The 17,256-nt window shown below is 40.4% G+C and overlaps 1 protein-coding gene, 1 long non-coding RNA gene and 1 other non-coding gene across 3 annotated transcripts in view; 1 reads left to right on the plus strand and 2 right to left on the minus strand.

Annotated features, from left to right (window-relative positions):
- Positions 1–6,185: 6,185 nt before the first annotated feature.
- LOC100702966 (cell division control protein 3) overlaps positions 6,186–17,256 on the plus strand; it is a 29,663-nt gene continuing 18,592 nt past the window's right edge. The window contains exon 1 of the mRNA XM_019361383.2: positions 6,186–6,431. The gene's annotated coding sequence lies outside the window, so the exon portion shown is untranslated. The remainder of the gene's footprint in view (positions 6,432–17,256) is intronic.
- On the minus strand, positions 7,608–7,717 carry LOC112847600 (U6 spliceosomal RNA). Its single transcript, XR_003221238.1, has one exon. It is a non-coding gene; the product is annotated as a U6 spliceosomal RNA (small nuclear RNA).
- On the minus strand, positions 10,870–14,249 carry LOC112847279 (uncharacterized). Its single transcript, XR_003220728.1, has 2 exons — positions 13,529–14,249; positions 10,870–11,022 (listed from the first exon to the last, which is right to left on the minus strand). It is a non-coding gene; the product is annotated as an uncharacterized LOC112847279 (long non-coding RNA).

The raw sequence follows: 17,256 nt of genomic DNA on the forward strand, positions 1-17,256 counted from the left end.
CAGTGGTTTGTATCATATCTATCTAATAGACTCCAATTTGTTCAAGTAAATGGAGAGTCCTCTTCAGACACTAAGGTCAATTATGGTGTTCCACAGGGTTCAGTGCTAGGACCAATTCTATTTACATTATACATGCTTCCCCTAGGCAACATCATTAGAAGACATAGCATAAATTTTCACTGCTATGCAGATGACACGCAGCTCTATCTATCCATGAAGCCAGGTAACACACACCAATTAGTTAAACTGCAGGAATGTCTTAAAGACATAAAGACCTGGATGGCCGCTAACTTTCTGCTTCTTAATTCAGATAAAACTGAGGTTATTGTACTCGGCCCTGAAAATCTTAGAAATATGGTATCTAAGCAGATTCTTACTCTGGATGGCATTACCTTGGCCTCCAGTAACACTGTGAGAAACCTTGGAGTCATTTTTGACCAGGACATGTCCTTCAACGCACATATTAAACAAATATGTAAGACTGCTTTCTTCCATTTGCGCAACATCTCTAAAATTAGAAATATCCTGTCTCAGAGTGATGCTGAAAAACTAGTTCATGCATTCATTACTTCCAGGCTGGACTACTGTAATTCACTATTATCAGGATGTCCTAAAAACTCGCTGAAAAGCCTTCAGGTAATCCAAAATGCTGCAGCAAGAGTACTGACAGGGACTAGAAAGAGAGAGCATATTTCTCCTGTTTTGGCTTCCCTTCATTGGCTTCCTGTTAAATCCAGAATTGAATTCAAAATCCTGCTCCTCACATACAAGGTCTTAAATAATCAGGCCCCATCTTATCTTAATGACCTTGTAGTACCATATCACCCTATTAGAGCACTTCGCTCTTGCACTGCAGGCCTATTTGTTGTTCCTAGAGTATTTAAAAGTAGAATGGGAGGCAGAGCCTTCAGTTTTCAGGCCCCTCTTCTGTGGAACCAACTTCCAGTTTGGATTCGGGAGACAGACACTATCTCTACTTTCAAGATTAGGCTTAAAACTTTCCTTTTTGCTAAAGCATATAGTTAGGGCTGGACCAGGTGACCCTGAATCCTCCCTTAGTTATGCTGCAATAGACGTAGGCTGCCGGGGATTCCCATGATGCATTGAGTTTTTCCCTTCCAGTCACCTTTCTCACTCACTATGTGCTAATAGACCTCTCTGCATCGAATCATATCTGTTATTAATCTCTGTCTCTCTTCCACAGCATGTCTTTCATCCTGTTTTCCTTCTTTCACCCCAACCGGTCGCAGCAGATGGCCGCCCCTCCCTGAGCCTGGTTCTGCCGGAGGTTTCTTCCTGTTAAAAGGGAGTTTTTCCTTCCCACTGTCGCCAAAGTGCTTGCTCATAAGGGGTCATATGATTGTTGGGTTTTTCTCTGTATTTATTATTGTGCTATCTACTGTACAATATAAAGCGCCTTGAGGCGACTTTTGTTGTGATTTGGCGCTATATAAATAAAATTGAATTGAATTGAATTGAAACTGATAAGCATCAGACTGGAGAAAAAGTAAATTATTTTTATGCTGTTAAAGCTAAACAGTCACCAATGGTCACTATTTGATACAAACTGGAGACCAACATTATTGGTTGCTGCTACAGTTCAATATGAAATCCATCATTAGATGAAGATCAGCCATCATTCTGGTCTCTTTCCACTGAATGACGTCTTCACAACCACATCATATTCTGTTTGGTTAGCTTATTTTAATTTGGCATCATTAATCACTTTAATAATTACTTGTTTAACACTGTTTCTGTCATTGTACTGTTCTTATCTGCACCTATTCTGCATAGTGTCATCAAATGTCCACTAGATTCTTCATTCTTGACACTTGATGTTGCTTGGACATAATAATTTGAGATCACTTATCATCAGGGGTTAAAGTGGGATTTGATAGGTGGAGGAACCCTAAAATCAGGTGTAGCAGTGCACCGCTACACCTGATTCTAAGAACTACATAGAAACAAGTCACATAATAATTTGCAGTGTGAGCTTCAGTAGATTTTATTTTTTAGAGGCTGTGATCAGCTGACCTGTGATGCTGTTTCTTTATATCAGCAGATGAATCCCAAACTATCAGCTGATGTTCAACCATAGAATTCAGAGAGTGAACTTAATCAGCATCTCCAGCTTAAATTTAAATTAATGTCTGCTACCTCTGATGTAAGCTAACATGCACCATGAACAGAGAGGACAAGTTTAAAAAGTCAAATGTTAAAAAACAAAGTTTATAAATTAGGGTTAAAACATTTCCTAGACAAACATCAATCAAGACACAGCCTGTGAACAAACAGAGCGTAACAGGTTAGGAAGCCTGGGTCTTATTAATTTTTTTACTTTTTAAAAAATTTTTTTAGTCACATCTTTGAACATCACCCGCTCCAGCCCAGGTGATGTTCAAAGATGTGACTTAAAATCAGCTAAAAGTTCCACATTTTCAATGAATTCTTTCATTTATTTAACATCTACTTTCAGTGTGAGATCCCCTGTTGAAGGAGCTTTTTATATATCAGTCTGTACCTTTGTAACACCACCAACACACCTTTAATGTTTACTTGCATGAACTCTGAAGTTTCATATTAAAAATAAACGGTATCACTTAGAGCACACTCAGCAGTCCGCTGTGAGTTCATCAGATTAAATGATTTTGTACTGAAGTGTTCATTTTGCTGATACATGTTCTTTATTGATCTCTGTCAGCTGTTCCTCTGATAGTGTCTGACTGCTGTGGGATGCTCAGCTGATCCACTTTGTGCAGAAGAAGTCAAATGACGTGTGACGCCCTTCCTTTGATAAGCACACTCAAAGCTTGAAGCAAAGATTCGGGTGGACAAACACAGTTAAACAGGTTTCTGCTTTTATTCTCTGTACATATTGTTTACCTATGCACACCACTGAGCAATCTTTGAGTCCTAACTTTAGCCATTTATGTTGTTTTAATATTTCCATGTATCCATAAAAGTCAGTTGTGGTTCACGTGTGTGCATTTTTTCACTCTGTCTTGTTTGTTTCTGTGTTTTATTTTGGACTCCTGTGAAGCAGACAGCTGCTTTCACTGATCTCACACCTTAAGTCCCAACAGGCCCGAAACAAGAGCAGGGTTATCTTTGGACACTCTGCCCTCTAATGGACGGCCTCAAACACTGCAGTGGTGAATGAGATGCAGACAACACGGTTTGAGTTCAGGACACATTTATGAGAATCATGAACCAGAATCATGATGAAAAGAAGTGACTAAAGGCTCCACTGTTTCACCAATTTATGCTGCATGATGTTTTCCAACAATATTAATAATAATAATGATTATGATGATGATAACAATAAACTTTATTTATATGGTAGTGCTTAACAAAACAAGTTAGACAGCTGTTGTTTTCTAATGACAGCATACACCTTTCAGTTTATCTTTACGGGTTATCGCAGTACTGTCAGTGGCGTGTCTAGAAAATTTTTGTTGGGGGGGCCAGGTAGGGGCACAGATTTGGAGAAGGGTGGCAGATGTAATTGGCAGATAATGTTAAAAAAAAAATCTACCAACCGTTAACCATCATTCAATAACCCTGTAAACCTAATAACTGAATTTGCTTTTGACTCTTATTAGAATCAGGTTTTAACCACTACGGTGCAAAGTTTTTAGATACTGCGTTGATGAAGTACAAGAGATACAATCAGTGCTTTGTCAGTGTTTACTCAGCATTCAAGGACAGCAATATCTGCATAGTATTTTTACTGACATATAGGGCACATATGTTTTGGGCAAAAACATTTTTGAATATTAAAATACAAACATTTTTAACATACAATTGCCAAATTAGCCAATGCAAAACTTTATCTGCCTGTTAAAAAAAGAAGATAATCTTCTTACAAACTGGTGTTTGATTTTGAAACAGGAAAAAAGTGGGGAAACAAATGAAAAGACTAACATTTGAATGAAACCTGAAAGCAAGTAAATACTTTCTATGCTGCCTTATGGTAAACTTTGGTAATATTGATGTATAAAGAACAACACTGGCTGATGATGAAATACAGTCAGCTGGCATGGGGACACTGCCAGTATTAACCTGCAGGGCTGGACTGGGACAAAAAATTGGGCATTTTGACTACAGACCGGCCCACCAGGTATTAAAGCCATAAAGCCTTTGAATGAAAACAGATGCTGTTGTGACAGTGATGTACACTGTCTTGTTGGTTTACTGTATGTATGATTTCTATAAATTTTATATCAGATAAAAACTTTGTTCGCAAGATTCAGATAATTATTTAATAAAAGCTAGATATTTTAAATGAGAATAAGTAAGAAAAGTATTTCTTTGTGCCCCCCTTTCCCTGTTAATGCCCTACCTGGCCCCCTGGCATAACTTTGCTAGACCCGCCCCTGCACAGTTACCAGCTGTCAGCTACTCAGAAAAGGATCCTGGTGTTATTTGTCTCTCAGAAACAGTTCATAACTTCCCTTCAACTCATTCATGTCACCTAAAAGGTAAACCTGTTTCTCCATCACCTGTTCAGCTCTGATGATTCAGTAAGGACATCTCCTGGTTTCATCTTCATGTTTCCCTCTCACCACATATCCAAACCGATATCATGACCAGCAGCTTTACAGCTGTGGCTCCAGCAAACCTCAGCTGATACTAGAAATTATTATTAAATTCTAACAACAGCTGATCAAGCTTAAACGTGCTGCTGTTGTTTAGCGCGAGATCCGCTGGTTTCCTCTTTCTGGCGCAAAGTGGGCGATAAACAAACAAAAAAGAAAAGCTGATCAGCTGATCATTGATCAGTTTCATGATTAAAGTAGCAACAGGAGAGAGAGGGGAGAGAATGAGAGAAGAAGAGGCAGCTGACAGCGTAAACACAGAATAACTCCAGCTTTGTGTCTTTTTTTCATTCTAGCTGAAGTTCGGGACAAACTGCGTCTCTTCTCAGCTCAATACAAAACCTGTAACATTTTCTCTGAATGAGGGACCATTTCATTTTTTAAGGAGCCGTTGGCAACTCTACAAACTAACCTTATGAATAAAATAAAGTTCACCATCAGTAACATCACAGCACCCGCCCAGCTGTATATAAACTCCGTCATGCTAGCTAGTACGCAGTACGAGTTATTGTAACTGATTGTAAAAAGTCAGCACAACGAAAATAAACTCCACCTAAACTTGGTTTATATCTGACCCAGATAGACTGCAGGTCATAACTTCTTACCTGAAGTTCAGTTCACCTGACACTGGGACTGGCGGCTGCCTCGGGTCTCTCCTCCTCCTGCCTACACTTCCCTCATCGACCTGCTAGCCGCCGTGGAAGCTCCGCCATGCTCGATGGCCAGTCCAGCTATGTTAAACTGTTAATCTTTCGCCGAAAAACTGTTTTCTGTGATGCTGTCTTTCGTGCTTGGCTCTCCTACCTTTGCTAACATGATGCTCATAGCGCAGAAGCCGATGCTGCATTCACTTACACTCGGATATCTGAGCTTCACTGTGAAAATATAATCGTACATTTGATATTTCACTGGATTTTATTGTTTTGGCTTCGGGGTGGCACCTGGGGTGGCCAGTCTGGTTGGGGGGTGGCCTGTGCCCCCCAGGCCACCCCGCTGGACACGCCACAGAGTACTGTAAATGCAAAATTCCAGGTTTTTCACATTTACCTGGAGCACCATCGCTTTCAGCATGGTCGGCCCCCTGAATTTTAAAGCTTTCGACTTTTGTGCCCTCGACCTCCAGGTAGAGTCCCTGAACTATGTTTTTGACTCTTGTACCTTTGTTTTGTGTGTGTGTGTGTGTGGGGGGGGGGTTTCACCTATGATCACAAGTTTTGACTGAAAGAAAAAGATCATGGATACAAACTGCAAAAATTAGCTTTCTCCAAAGGGTGGCTAGCCTCTCCCTTGAGATAGGGTGAAGTTGAACAGAGATCCACCAACTTTGTTTGATATCCCAGTAGTCACGAAAATGAAGAAAAATCTTTAAAATGAAGGTGTGTCCAAACTTTTCACTGTTAGTGTACATCAAATGTACAATGTCAATCCTGAATATTCTGGTTTACACAATAACAAAGAAATATGCCCAGTTTTGAAGAAATCACTTATTCATTTATGTAATGTGTATATATAATGTATATGTGTAACCCTGGTAAGATTTACAGCAATCAGGAGTACAGGGTTCTTTGAATGCATCGTACATCGTCTGATAGTTTAATTTCCGGGCTTGCCCTGAAGGCATCACCTGCAGCTCGGTGCGCGTGAAGGTGGGGTGTAGAGGAAAAAGACGGCAAGGAAAAACTCCATGCTGCCGCGAAGCACAGTTTTCCAATTAAAAGGAAAAAAAGAGGTTCAATTAACATTTGTGAGAGAGCTGCCGTTAGCGGTGAACCACAGACGGGTACCTCCCTCGAAGGAGTCGGAGTGTTTCTTCGAACTTTTTGAACTATTCTGGTGAGTTAGCCTAGCTCACTTAGCACCGCTATTGCAATTCAGTGCACTAAAAAAAAATAACTAACCAGTCAGAATAGTAGTAAATGTTGTTTAAGATGTTTTCATAGTATTGCGATGTTGTGACAGGTTTTGTTTATTATGAGTGTTTAGTGTTTTTTCCTTTCTTGGGCCTGCTAGTTCAGCCGCGGCCAGCTAAGTGGTTATGCGCAGTTCATGTGCTGTAGCTGTAACTGCGGGTGATGCACAGTAATGCCAGTGTATTTACTTTTGCCTCAAGATGCAATTTATTTTAATATTTAAAAAGAACCAAGGACATTAGGAATAAGGACTTTTAAGGAATGTGGACATCTAACATTCTGCATGTTGTGTGCAGACCAGGGTTTTAATAGTTTTGCAATTTTCATTAGTTTTTATTTTTATTTAGTTTTGACTTCAGATTTTCAATTTTATATTAGTTTTAATTAGTTTTTACCAATTGTTTGCTAGTTTAGTTTAGTTTTTATTTTTTGAAAATCCTTAGTTTCAGTTTAGTTTTGATTAGTTTCAGTTATAGTTTTAGTTGTGTTTGCAATAATTAAGTGTAACAAAATCCCAGTTTCATCATATCAGTCATTCTCTTCTGCTTATCCTTGGGTATGTTGCTATTCCAGCTACCATACCCTGCACCCTGGACAGGTCGCCTGTCTGTCGCAGGGCTAACACGCAGAGACAGACAACTCTCATTCCCACCTATGGGTTCTTTAAATAAATAAATAAATAAATTAGGGCAGATGAACAACCGTTGATACCAGGCAACTATAAAATGTATATCTTGGCCCCAATGAGACTATTAACTCTTGCAGCACCGGGTGTTCGTAATTTTGGTTCAAGTGAATTGATAAACTTTTTGAAGGCAATTGACTCACACAGTTATGTAGATATCCTAGTCCTGTTGTCTCGGGATGCATCACGCTGCCTTGCCTGGGGTTAGCTTCTGTTTCTGGGGATGAGGGCTGAGTGTGCTCCCTTACCTTCTCAAGGTAAGCTAGGCTAGGTTAGCCTTCTTGTGTGAGCTTTTCAAGTGCACTTTAAGGTTTGTGGGATTTTTTTTCCCTTTAGAAATGTCCCTCATAATTTGTCTCTTTCCACTACAAGACACTTGCTTTATCCAAAACACAGTCATATTCAAAGTAATCCCAAATTGGACTCTGGCGCTTTCTCGAATTTGCGTGTCATCCTTGCGCAGGGGCCATACTAATCTTCTCTGTATCGTATCCAATTTAGCGTACGCACTTGCCGAAGCAAGACTTCATCCGAAGTCTGGCGCTTTCTCCAGACTTTTCCTGACATGATTCTGCGCGTGGACGGAGCAGCAACACAGACGACTCGACTAACGTACTTGCCACCTGCTGGCATAATGAGACACAGCACGAAAAAAATCTGGAAACTAAACTTCTTTTTTACCCTTGACTATTGTATGACACGCACACATCAATGAAAACTAAACACATTTTTTGCTCTAAATTCAGTTAATTTTAGTTAGTTTTGTGAACACTCGTTGCAGTTTTAGTTAGTTTTCCTTTTTTCGTTTTTATTTTTATTTCCGTTAACGAAAATGTTTTTTCACTTCTAGTTTTCGTTATTTCGTTAGTTTTAGTTAACGATAATAACCTTGGTGCAGACTGTTTTTTTTTTTTTTTTTTTTTGTTTTTTTTTTTTTTTTTGAGGGACAATTCCATGTGTGCTGCATAAGGAGCTGCCATCGCAGATCTAGGACACTGTTGCTGCTGTGGAGGCCTTCTGTGTGTCAGGACGCGACTCGTTGATGCCTGCCGTACCAGGAGGGCGGTAGGAATAAAAGACAAAAGGAAGCCCCCGAGAGAGATACTTTATCATTTTCTTTTGCTACTTTTTTCTTCGCCTGGGACTCAGGTTGTTTTTTGTTCTCAAACCCAAATAAACTGGTAACTAAATGAAACTGATATCATAAAAACTGATGGTTGACAACCAGTAAAAGTCTAGTGGTACCACATTTTCTTTTCTTTTTCCTTTTCTTTGGGGTGTTAAAATATTGTATTTTCTTTCTTGTCTTACAGCTATTTTGATTGTTTCAATTATTTTTGTGATGCATTTGAGATGGTTACTGCATTTGAAGGTATCCCTACATTAGAGCTGGGCGATATGACCCAAAATTCATATCTCGATATTTTTTAGCTGGATGGCGATATAAGATATATATCTCGATATTTTTTTAAAGCCATAAAGTAAGAACAAAAAGAGAGTTCTTAGTCAAAGCTGTGTCCCAGATGTCACACAGGCACTTTTATTAACATACAGCATAGATGTACATGAAAAAAACTACTCAAAAATAAATTATGAGCATTTATTAAATAATGATGCTCTATAAATAAAAGAAAACTATGTCATTTTGTGCATAACAAAGAGCTCACAATTGTGCAGGCAAAATGTAAACTAAAAGACGCTGAGCATAATAACATAGACAGATTTCACAGCTACTCTGTTCCCAACTTCTACTGCGTGACTGACAGCCTGGAGTTTGAAATCCGCTTCGTAACCATGTCTCTGAACAGGTGCCATTTATGGTCCTTATACACACACAGTACGGTAATATTACGTTGAAGCACAGTACGTATCACTCCGCGAGGCTCCTCGGTAGCCGTAATGCTCCGACAATCCATCAAGCGGTGCAGCTCCGTAGCTTACCAAAGTCGAACTAAAACATTTTTTGACAGATTGCTGAGCGCTGTGTATCACATAAAATCGGTTCGCGGTCATCAAGCACAACCAGAATTCATACAAAAGGCGCTGTCAGTGGTAAGACATTATAAAACACATTGAAGGAATACAAAACAGTCAGAGTTTTGTTCAGAGAACTACGTGCGCACGGGTGAGTGATCGGGCGATACTCACACCGAGGCTTTGCAGTCAGCTTTATTTATACTCAAGCATGTTTGCGTCACAGACACATGTAGGAAGAGATAACATACCACTCCTTACAAAGCATAAAACATATACGTTCAACTGTCAGTAAGGAACTGGTCAAGCCTATCTTAAGGGAAACAGAAGCCAGTTGGTTCCTGTTCCCAACGGCAGACTCAGCAAACTCAGCAAAGGTGAGGTTTCCTGTGGCAACCTCCTTATGCCAGTCATTTTCTTAGAAGTCAGCAAGGCTCACGTGCATGTGTAGTGACAAGATACATGTAGTATAAAATATATGAACATCATTGTACATTCGCAAACCTATTTAGGGAAAGCATGTTATTTAATAAAACATTAAACAAAATCTCTTAACATTCCCTGCTGTTGTTCAAATATTTTTTACATACTTCAACTTCTAGTCACTTGTGTATACATTTTCAACCAGAGTATCATTTAGTAAAATTGATATGATCAACATTTAGGTTTTTTTTCACTTTGTTGACAATAATTAAAAATTGTCTTCTTCTTCAAAGTCTGTGTTTCGGTCCTGATGTGTAAGCAACATCATCGTCTCTTGGTGAAACGTAACATGTGGTGTGATGGCAGTTGCTATGAGTCTGTTGATTAATGCTCTAATGCAGGGAATACAACAACATCCACATAGAGTGAGTATTGCTGCAAATACAGCCATGGACACTAGAATTGATGACACCAGAGTACGGTACTTCCCGAACATATCCATCCAGCTGTCCCACATCGAAATGTCGACTCCCGAATGTTCTTTCATTTTCTCGTTCAGGGTCTTCAGGCCCTCCAAGGCCCTTGTCAGGCTGAGGGCTCTTCATTTTGTTGATTGTTGATTTTGCATGAGGCATTCAGGAACAGTCCAAAGCGGTAGTCCAAAGTTTCAATTCTTAACATGTTCTTTCCGGTGCCCACCCATGGAAAAAGTGAGTGGAGGACCTTTTGTCCGGTGTTCCAAAGCTTAAATTCCTCTGGCACATCACTGCCATAGATGGGGTCATGTAGTTGCACTGCGGAGATGTCTCGTCGTCGTCTTCGAGGCATCGTGGTGTTTCTCACAGTTATTTTGAAGGTGTGATCTGATATGAAGATGGGAGCGCAGACTCCAGTCCAGCCTGGGAGTAGTATGAAATAAGCACGTTGTCCACATAGCCAGGCCATTCCTTGCACCCAGTAAGTGCCGTTAGAGCGGTTGGTTGTGTTCACAGGGGCACCTTCTCCTTTTCCAGCGATCTGATTACAATTAGCGGTGTTGTTCATCTTCTTTCTTTTGGGTGAGTGTTAATAAACTCACTAGGAGTGCAATACTAGCCACTAGGAGGACGAGCGTCTTCATGATGACCAGACACACCTGTGACCTCTGATGAGTAGACTACCGGCAAGAAGCAAAAGGGCGGGGTGTACCCGATCAGCCCTCCCTTCACCAATAAATCACCAGGAGTTAGGGGTGTCGGCGTCTAAATGTCTAGATTGTCACTCACTTTCTTACAGTGGCTTTGATGAATCCAGGATGGTCTTTCTGCTATTTTACAGGCAGTTGGTGTGGTGATTAGGACTTGATAAGGACTCTCCCACTTTGGTGAGCTCCAGTTCCTTCTTTGGAGTACTTTAATCAGGATCCAATCACCTGGTTTCAACCTGCAAGACACTGGAGAGATATCATTCGGCAGTTTATTGTTCAAAACAATATCCTAGTAGTTTTCCAACAGTTTTGTCATCCATTCTGCCAGAGCTGTTTCTCTGACAGATTTGTCTAAAGGTTCACTTTTTGCAACTGAGCTTTTCCTCACTGGGTAAACCTCTGGCCATTTTGGGAATACGTCTATAATCACTAGAGCGTATTTTGAGCCTTGACATTCATTTAATTCAATAAAATCCATGTGGATTGTATGAAAAGGATAAGGTGGTGTGGGAAAGTTACCTCTTTTTGGTCTAAGGTTTCCCTGTGCATTATGTTTTTGGCAAATTATGCATGTTCTTATATATGCTTTAGCTGAGTTTTCAAAAAAAAAAATTTTGAGTATAATTGTTTAGAAAGAATATCTACCATCCCTGCTGTTGACAAATGGCAATGCCCATGTGTCACTAATGCTGCTGTTTTATGTAGGGATTTAGGTAGAATAGGTTTCCCATTACACGTCATCAAATCATTTTTTAGCTGTACCTTTAAAAGATTTCCATGTTGCACTGGATTGCCAGTAGAAGTAATCATACCTCTATTCTGCCAAATTTTTGCAAAATGATGTACTGCTGAAAAAACATACTAACTGTCTGTGTGTTTCTCTGTCTGTCTGCGTCCTTGACACAGTCAGCTCCTTTTACTGCCTCTGCTGCAGCTACACCGGCCTGCACACAACAGAGTCTAATTTGCAGAAGTAAAATGCAAGCAGATGTTGTTTTTCTCCAAATGCCTGTGTTAAAACAGCTTTCATGTAACCTGCACTTCCATCTACATGCAAGTAGAAAGGCTATTTCCAAGTTACTGAATGCTTCTTCTTCCTTTTTTCTCTGTAGATACAGCACTACATATTTTCTTAAGGCATTTTGGACAATTTCTATTTCGTTTTAAAATAATTCATATATCTCATACATGTTACATATGTCAAACTTCTAAGTTGGGAAAAACTTTGCACTGCTTACAGCTCGTAGCTCACAGCTCTAAAACTAGGCATCAGTAAATCATGTGCCTAATCATTTCGTGTCACTGTGATCCTCAAGTATGATCACAGATTTGTTTTTCAAACCAACAAAACAAACAAACAAAAACAAGTTGCTGCTGATGGCATGAAGGCCTTACACACGAGTTGGGACACAAAAAGAAAAAGAACTGCTGTCAGAAACAAAGCAGAAGTGTGAGAGAAAAAACTGAGATCACAGACTGCTGCATGTGTGAGTTTTTAATATCATGCAGCTTCTGCTCTGAAAAACAAAAAAATTAATACAAAATAAAAAGGGTGTATCTTGCTCATTAGCTTGGTAGTATAGGTTTGCTCTTCATCTTAACAAAATCTCATCTAGGATGACAGGTTTACAAGCGGGTCAAGTGTCTCTATGCACTTAATTAGTTTACATATTTTCTTTATTTTCTTCATCTCATATGTCATTATACTGAATTTGAGCAAACCTTAAGCTTGATACAGATTACTTTTAACAATTATCCACCTCACATCACAACTGACTGAGGTGCCTCTTCATATTTAATATTATTTCATTATTAATGTTATTATCTTTTTATATAACAGCAATAGTATATTACAATATTTTATTTGTGTCCACCAAGGGCTTAGGGTGAGCTGCAGTCTCACCCTTTCCCAAGCTGGAGACATTTTCCTTTTCACACACTTTCTTTGGCTGAACAATGACACAACCTTAATATACCTTATGCATCTCTCTATTTCATTTAATATGTGTTTGTGTGAGTTATCTGGTTTCATGCATTCTATCCATTCTAGGCACGGTCGTCCTGCCAACTATATTTCATTGTTAATACCAGTTTACCGGTTGTTATCCTTCTATTATCAATTTGAATACATTAAATAAGCTCTAATTTAATTTAACCTTTTGTTTATTCCACTTCATTCCTCTTTCCATGCTTTAAAACATTACACCTTGTTTTGCTTTTATTTATTAATACTGCCAACATACACTGTGAGACGTTCTGGTACTAGAGTCAGAGGAGGTTATTAAGTCAGCCTTCTACCCTGAACTAAATTCAGGGCGGACTTAATTTTATGCGTTGATGCGCAACCTTTCTCTTCCTCACCATTCAGTACTCACAGGAAAACACTAGGAGTAGTGCAGGAGCCTAGAGTTCCTATTCAATGAAGCACTTACTCCTCAGCAAACATACAGCGCGTTTAGAAAAAATCCTATTTTTATTTGACACTCTCATTACCTTTCACTCCCGGAGTGAAATGAAACCACGAGCTACCAACCTCTCTTTTGTTGCGGAATGGGCCCACACAGGGCGACTTAGTCCGTCTTACACAGGCGAGCGTTTACGTGCGGGTCCACACAGGGCCCGGTCCACACAGGACGTTTTACAATAGGACACGTCTGTCCTTTTGGTCCACACAGGACCCTTCTACTTTGAGCAGTGTCAGCCTAAAAATCGATTATTCAACGCAGAGTGTTTCTGGCTGCTTTATATTCACCTTCAATGTTGCGCTGTGTTCTTTTTTCCGGCGTCACCGAGTCCTGTCGTCGTGGACCTGTATAAGACACTGGCCAATAGGCGAATTTACGACTCTGGGCTTTTCCTTGCTTCGCTAGAAGCGGTGGTTTACAGTGCAGGTAGTCACGACGTCAGGATTCGGCGGCTCCGTCTGTGAATAGTTAGATGATATAATAATATCAATCAATAAATCCGGCTCGAAGGACCAATTAAATGTCAGTGGTAAGACATTATAAAACACATTGAAGGAATACAAAACAGTCAGAGTTTTGTTCAGAGAACTACGTGCGCACGGGTGAGTGATCGGGCGATACTCACACCGAGGCTTTGCAGTCAGCTTTATTTATACTCAAGCATGTTTGCGTCACAGACACATGTAGGAAGAGATAACATACCACTCCTTACAAAGCATAAAACATATACGTTCAACTGTCAGTAAGGAACTGGTCAAGCCTATCTTAAGGGAAACAGAAGCCAGTTGGTTCCTGTTCCCAACGGCAGACTCAGCAAACTCAGCAAAGGTGAGGTTTCCTGTGGCAACCTCCTTATGCCAGTCATTTTCTTAGAAGTCAGCAAGGCTCACGTGCATGTGTAGTGACAAGATACATGTAGTATAAAATATATGAACATCATTGTACATTCGCAAACCTATTTAGGGAAAGCATGTTATTTAATAAAACATTAAACAAAATCTCTTAACAGGCGCGCAGTCAACTTTTGAGAAAATGAAAGGACTTCAGGCCGTGCATGGCGTTAGCATGGCTAGCTCGTTAGCGTGGCTAGCTCGTTAACACGTTGACGACGTCCAGCCCCACGCACGGGGCGATGCGCAGTTACTCATTAACGGAGATTTGCCGTGTCCATCTTGTCGCTGCCTGCAGGTGAAGCGATGGGGGAGGAGGGGGAGTTGTGTTCAGTGAAGGAGAGGCGAGGTCGAGTAACGTTGTGTAAAGACAAAAGTGGGCGAAAGAGAGGCAAACTTGCGGCTCCGCAACTATAATTATAACGTAACATAGACTATATCGATATAAAGGATATTGTCACATCTTATATCTCGTATAAAAATATATCGATATTTTTTTAAAAATCGATATATCGCCCAGCTCTACCCTACATTGAGAATGAGTAAAGGGAACTGATCCAAAGAAAATATATATAAAGCAAACTTTGTTTCACAAACCTGTGGTCGTGCATGTTATGTGGGTTGGAAGTGTTATTGCTCTTACAGAGTTGCTACCGCCAATCTCCTTCCCAAACCTAGATTCAGATATTGTAGACATTGCACTTGGGCGAGCAGTATAGATCATCTCTTTATAGATAGAGGGACACACGTCCAGGTTACATATGTAATGTGAGACGTGTGACTTAGAGCCTTTTACAGGTTTTCTATAATGTTTTGCTTCATGAAGGTTTATTTTTATAAAAGCATTAACCGAGTATTGAATTTTAAGATTCTTTTAAGAAATATACCTCAAACAGCTGGTAAAAAGTCATGATTATATTTATTTATTTACATTTCTCTGCAACAGCTTTAGTATATCTTTGAGGTGGTGATGCTGGAGGTGGTGCAGGGGTAGCTTTGAGGCTGTTGCTGGTGCTGCTGTCACTAGCAGCACTGTTGCTTCTATGGTTTGTGCTGTAGATTGCTGGGGAGCTGATGCTGGCTGGGCTGTAATCTTTGGAGCTGAGACTTGTGGGGTTGTAGCTTGTGGATCTAAATCTGTGGGTGATGTAGCTTTTGGAGCTGTGGTCTGTGAGCCTGGGTATGCCGATGAGATCTGGTTTGTAGAGCTCTAGCGCGTTCTGGTGCTGTAGCACTTGTGGCTGGTTCTGGTGGTGCGTTTTCTTCCTGTGCTGGAGCTCCTGACCCTGGATCCGATACTGTTGTTGCTATAACTTGTAGGCCTGGAGATGGTTGTGGTGGTGATGCAAGTGGTGCCATTGGTGGAAATTTTCCACACCCCACACCTCGGCTCTTACGTTGTCCTTTTAGTGGAGATATCATCTGAATTTCAGGAGCGGGACCACTCCTCCTTCACGTCCCCTCTTGCCTCAGGCTATAAAAGCCCCCCTTCTCCAATACCTGCTGTTCTCATTTTCATGCCCCACCCTGCCCCCCCTTTTTTCTTTCCTCTCTTCTCCTGTCCTCTCCTCTCTTCCTTTCCTCCCTTTATTTTTCGTTAGTAGAGGGGGTTCTGCCCGGCCCGAGAGCCGTCCCCAGTCCCCTTCAAGCCTTCCCCAAACCGCAGCACTAATCACACTCCCTCATCCCTCATTGCTCATCGTTACCAAGGGAGTGGTCCCTGCTAGTGAATTGATTATGTCCAAAACGGAAGCCAGTTCCATCAGGCCGTTCCTTCTGCCCATTAATTACAGGCGAGCCACTGCACAGGTGAATTGCCATACACACATTCAGAAACAAATAAACAACACACGCACTTTTGGAATGATTGTCCCATTGGAATCCTGAAAATCTGCACCTTGGATTGCTGTAATGATGCAAGGGTCTAAAAAGTTTGCTTCAAGTTTCCCCCTTTCCTCTGCTGGCTTCTTATGTTAGCTCTTAAAACTTTGTCACCAACTTTGAAGATGACATTTCTTTCCATTATTTTTATTTTGCCCTTGTTTTTTCCTGTGCTTTAAACACATTGTCCTTCACCAGTTCGAACAACTTTTGAATGTCTTGCAACTGCTCTTCCTGCCACATTATATCTTCCACACTCTCGTCAACCTTTGAAGCAAAAGACATGTCAATTTTTACTATAATCTGTGTAAAATACACAGATTATAGATAAAAGAACTGAAAAAAATAAAGTGAAAATTAACATTAATTGTCTTTGGTAAGGTTTTAAGACACAATGTGTTTCTGGTACAGCTTCAGTGTGTCTTGGGATTGATTGTACACGAAGAAAACTCTTATTGAGGAATGGAACAATCCATAAAAATATTCAGTGTTTCGGTGATTTTATGGTGGTGACATACCATGCATTAAAGCTGATCAGCCTGTGCCTCAAAAACTTACAAATGTTCTTTGTGTGGAATTTTCCTGTAGTTTTGCACAGACAGAAAGACATACCATATAGTGTTCTGGGATCTCAGATGGATAACAAGCCTCTCTGCCAAACATTATTTAACAAGTATTTGGTGGTCATTTGCCTTTTAGTTCTGAGTCCAAACATCACAGCATCCAGATAGTCATCCCATGTTTCTGAATGGTCACCCAAAACCTTACGGTAGAGATGGACCGATCCGATATTAAGTATCGGAATCGGTCCGATACTGACGTAAATTACTGGATCGGATATCGGAGGGAAATAAAAAATGTAATCGATCCATTAAATATCAAAAAAGCACCTCAAAAAACTTGCGACATGGCGTAACTCGGCTCATAACCGTAGCACATCGGAGCAGTATGCCTCACGTGATAGAGCGCCTGTGTGTATTTGTAGCCTCGCTAGCAATCCGGCATTTCATCTCCGAGGAAGTTATCCCAGAGAGAAGTAAAGCAAGTGTGTAAGTTCATCTCTGAATGTTTATAAAGCATTCCCGCGTTAAGCTTAACAACCGATATATGGAGCGACTGCCTCTCTTTCTCCCTCTCTTGTTGCTACTTCAGTCATGAAACTGATCAATGATCAGCTGATCGGCTTTTCTGTCGCGACTCCGTCTCTCGTTTGTTTATCGCCCACTTCGCGCCAGAAAGAGGAA

This window comes from Oreochromis niloticus, linkage group LG7 (assembly GCF_001858045.2).
Source record: "Oreochromis niloticus isolate F11D_XX linkage group LG7, O_niloticus_UMD_NMBU, whole genome shotgun sequence".
NCBI classification, from domain to species: domain Eukaryota; kingdom Metazoa; phylum Chordata; class Actinopteri; order Cichliformes; family Cichlidae; genus Oreochromis; species Oreochromis niloticus.